The 5000-nt window shown below is 39.8% G+C and overlaps 1 protein-coding gene across 1 annotated transcript in view; it reads left to right on the top strand.

Annotated features, from left to right (window-relative positions):
• Positions 1–5000, top strand: part of LOC138021340 (tetratricopeptide repeat protein 28-like) — a 24226-nt gene that overhangs the window by 999 nt on the left and 18227 nt on the right. The window lies entirely within an intron of this gene.

Here is a 5000-nt window from a genome sequence, read left to right as displayed (position 1 = left end):
TTAATTGATGGTTTATTGCTGGTCATATTCTTTTGCAAACTTGGTGGCTCCTAAAGGAGCCGTTTTTTGGTTGTGATTTTTACTGACTTCTTCAGTTTCCACGAGTGGGGCCATTGAGATGTGAGCACGTTTTCAGGAACTGTGCGGCGGTCTTCTCTTTCCTTTCGTACTTCTCCCAGCTGTCGAATAGCCTCGCCTGTTTCGATACTGCTTCAGTTTTTCATCGGACACAAATGCTAGGATATTGATTAGTAGAAAGAGGTTTAGATAGTTTACTAATACTTGGAAGCTGCAAGTTCGATTCCTTACTATAATACTTGGAAACTGCATAATGTTTTCCCAGTTGGATTCCGAATGTTGCGTTATGTCTTTATCTTTACTTTAATGCTCAATAGACTGCATAATGTTTTCTCAGTTTTATTAATTTATAACTAAACAGTGATTAATACCTTCTTGTAGTCGTTTTCTTTCTTGTTGGCCGTCAGGACAAACACAAGTGGGACTTGCTTTCAATATTCCCCGGATCGCACGAAAGCATTCACCGTCAATAGCTGCTTGAATGGGTGTCGCACAAGCTTGAAAGTTCCGTCCATGTACCAGGATTTAGCCTTGGCCAGGGTATTTAGCTGCTCCTGTCTGGCGAAGATCAGATGCCTTCTCTGCTTAACTGTCAGGTCGGCTTGGAGGAAACCGGGAGGGAGACATTCCTCGACCAGTTCGAAGTCCAGATCTTTCGGTTGTTCGGGTCTGAGTTTCTGTCGGAGTCGGTTGGCACCTCTAGCCACATGCGCAGGCTTAGGGAGGGCTGGACAAGGTGCAGCAGTCAGTTCATCTGACATGACCTAAAAAAAAAGGAAGGAAAATTTGACTGTCTCGTCTACGAGATGCTTTTCATCAAGCAGCAATTCTAGTCTCAACACACAGATTCCACGCAGACTGATTCCATTCACGGAAAGCTCTTTGTTTAAGAACATTCCATCACCTATTGTCGTTTTAGTATTTAAACATTTTTTATCTTTCACTTTTTTGACTTGATAATGACGTTAGCCAGACGTTGAAACGTCGACTACAAATTTCAATTACAACTTCTTAAATTTTCTCAAATTTCAGCCTCGGTATTCTTTTAAACAACATTTTCATCTTTGAGTTCTCTAAATGTCCTCCGATTCTCTTTCGCTAAGCTATGCTTAAAAAATGAGATTTCTGGATACTTTTCTTGAAATTTTTGAAAGCACAAATACCAATTACTTCGAAAAATCGGCAAAGTAGAAATTTTAAAGCTGAAAATAGACCGAATATTGGTTTAATATTGGAGGAGACACCTTGATCTGGAACATTAAAACCTAGGACGACAACCTCACCTGTCTCATTAACCACGAGGAGTTGGTTTTTCGCCAAAGGTCGTCTTAGATTTCTTTTTTGAAACTCGTGCCGGTAAGCGCACGAGAAAATGAGGTTAACAAGTAAGGAATGCTTAATTTTACAACGTGAAAAAACAAGCATACCAAAAGATGGCGGAATGTCAAAGGCATCCATCTCTTCCTCGATTCTGCTACTCTCCCCAATTGGATCAGTGATCTCACTGCAATATAGGCATCGCCAAACCACCTCTAATCCGGAGTTAACAGCATCTCTATACTGCTGTCTCGAAATTCCCGTGTTGCAACGTCGAGGTTGCCATTTGTCGCAGCCATCGCAGAGGAGCGCTTCCTGTCTCGCTGTTACTTCCTCATTGCAATAAATACAATAATAGCTTTCCATCTCGAGTGACTATTGTAAAATTATTTGATCAGCGAAAATACTTCGATAAGATGAGTGGATTGAATTGAACAGAAAATCACAGCCCTTTTATACAGCAATGCCTGCTTAAGCCGGATCAAAATCGCAGGAATTTGATTGGCAGATATTGTTGGTGTTATCTGTTCTTTGTTGTAGTTACATATCATTAAACATTTAAACAATATCCTATTCAAGTTGAAAAAGTTCTCACCTCCTTTGCAACATGCCACACAAGCGAAGTTAATGAGCTCACATTGTTTTTATCGCGTTTCTAATTCTTCCTGTAACAGAGAGAAAAGAGACCGGTAGAGAAGCAGGCTGTAGGGGGAACATTTAATACTTGAGTGGGGGAAGGAAAAAGTTTTGCCGCAAATATTTAATCAGTGTTTCAAGCAATGCAAAAACCCTCTGCGAGAGTGTAACAAACACTGACGTAGGCGAAACTTGCGGGAAACAAGTGAACGCTTCTAAGCGCGTAATCAAACAAACATATTTTAACTCAATGGCTCTGTAAGTACGCAAATGTTTAATAAAAAGGTTTTACAGCCGGTTTATGCTCACAAATAAAGCCGTGGATGGCGTGGGAGAGAGAGAGAGAGCGAGAGAGATTGGGGAGAGTGGAACGAACATTTTCAAGCCGAATCAAAGTATTCATCTTGGATCAAAGGTCACATTATCTTCTTTTGGTAATTTGTAAATAAAGTTCAGATCTATTTCACAGAGTATTTTGGATGTTGGCGAAGTGACATATAAGCGTTGGCGAACTGACATTAGATGTTGGCGAATAGACTTCATACGTTGGTGAACAGGTCGTTGGCAAGCTGACTCGTTGACGAAACGACCGTTACCCTTGGTTACGGTAAGCGTGACATACCTGCATTCGACACTGTCTTACTTCACTCAAGTTTAAGCAGCTTCCGACGAAAATACTTCACAGACAAAATAGTTTTCGGACAAAAATATCAAAAAGGCCTTTAAATAATACACTAATGGTGGCCCAAAAATAAAGAAAAAAAACTTGCTTTCTGGTTCGTCAAGAGGATATTTTTGGCAGCCATTAATTGCACTGGAAACGCGGAAGGGGCGACCGTGCCAGTCCTTCTCCGCATCGCACATTGGACCAAGAGCGCAATTCCCGTTTCACCGCCCTGGGGACGCCCTATGTATGAGCGCCCGGCTGCTGACCAAATCGAAAAGGACTCACTAGTTCCCGATCCTGTCTCTCATGTGTTATCCAAGATGTGCTGACTTGGAGTGTGTAATTTTCGAGAGTAATGCATCATGTTCGTTTGGGAAGAAGGCCGATTATGAGACTCAGAGAGCATCAAACAAGGTAAGCCGTTGATTGGTTTTTCTCACAACCTATTGAATACATCGGAATAAAAGCTTTCTTTTTCATTTCTACATGTACAGAGTGCTTTTATGTTCAAAGTTTGGAGCCTTTAAAGGACATTGCATAAGCTAAGTAAATGTATTAACTCGAAAGATATCACATTCACATTCATAAGCTATTTCAGAGAGCTATGTGACCTTTAAATGGTTTTGCAATAGTAATGGCATATGCTTTACACAGACTTAACTATGTAATGTAGCAAGTTACAAAGTTATTACATAGCAAGTAAGGAGCAGTAAATAGCCTTTATATAGCTCAACATAGTTATATGATAAACTTTACATAGCGTTTACATATGTCTGGTTCTACAAAGGAATTTTCTTACTTCTTAAATTTTATACATAATAAGAAACTGCATGCTAAACATTTCTTTAAGTTTTTATCTGAAAAGAGTTGAATTTATAGAATAGAAACTGTAATAAACTAAAAATTTGTTTCATTTGAGAAATGTTAAAATTGTTAACAAGCTGTAGACTATTGCTAGTCTATTTCCAGTTTCCTGCAAGAAATGAAGTTTGGAAGAAACTGTCATTTTCTGGCAGCACCTGATAGATGTATGAAATTCAAGCTATTTCCAGCTTTTGAAAGAACCCAAAACTTGCAAAACTGGAAAACAATTTCTGGAATAAAAGCTGGAATTTGACTCAGGAATAAGGCTGTCACATTTTAGAAATTTACAGAACTTAACAGAAAGCTTGAAATTCATTTTTGCAAGTGGTCAGTGCGAAATTTGTGCGAAATTCGACGGTCAAAAAGCATCTTGGTACATGGCTTTCTCAAACGAGACTATATTCACCGGAATAAGCAATGTTTCCGCTGCAATTAAATTCAATAAACTTTTTGGGCAAATGAAACGGAGGATTTTTGATGCCCCATTTTAACATGCTGTTTGCCAACAGAAGTCGACCTTTGACCACCAAAGCGGAGGCGAGGTATATTGAAATCACACACGCTAATCTCGATTTATTCACTAAACAATTCGAGACGCTAGGTTTACTGACACAATACAACGTGAATTGACTGGAACTACTGTAGGTCAAGGGGAACTTGTCATTGAAATTTAACTGTCTTGGTTTAAGAGTGACATATCCGGTAATTAAAATAACTGACCCAAAAATTTGCATACTAGCAAGATTCATTCCATTCCATATTTTTGCGCAAACAAGTTTCCTTAATTCACTTTGTGAACATACCTGCAAAACAAACAAAGAAAGGTATCCCCTTTTATGTAAGCATACGCTTCTTGGATTTTCATAGAAGCCCTCAAACAACCATTGATCATGACTTTCGTGAGTTGTGCCGTGATTGTGTCGTTAACCTGCGATCAGGCCCATTTTTAGCTTCGCCCATATGTTCTCTTAATGTCGTCGCTCGCTAAAATTGGGCCTGACCAAAAGTCTCTCAAGAATTCCGTTTGGTCGGCCAAATTTTGGCCGACCAAACTCGTGATCTGATTGGCTGTTGAAACGCCGGAAGTGAAAATGCCATCGTGATTGCGCGGAGCTCTCGCGAAGTCCTCGAGACTAATCCGCCATAAGTGTACGAAGAAATTTGCTCCCTTTTGTTCTTACAATGCCGTGGACGGTGCAACTTGATTTTTTTTGTATAAATGGAGATATGCCATCTGAAATATCTCATAACTTGTCCAGAATCGGGTTTGAATCTCTGGAACGAGTGAAATTAGCGATTCCGTTGTCGAGCTCTGTGGCCATGGGGTTGAAAGAACTTTGGCACAAAGTTCCCTGATGTTTTGAAAGCCGCTAAATAGCTGGTTCTTTCAAATGGCAATGAAAGCCGATGCATATTGGTTTTCTGGATGAGACAAGGG

Source organism: Montipora capricornis, chromosome 10 (genome assembly GCF_036669925.1).
Source record: "Montipora capricornis isolate CH-2021 chromosome 10, ASM3666992v2, whole genome shotgun sequence".
In the NCBI taxonomy this organism is placed as follows: domain Eukaryota; kingdom Metazoa; phylum Cnidaria; class Anthozoa; order Scleractinia; family Acroporidae; genus Montipora; species Montipora capricornis.
Note: the sequence above shows the minus strand (reverse complement) of the source record. Positions and strands in the feature narration are given on the sequence as shown.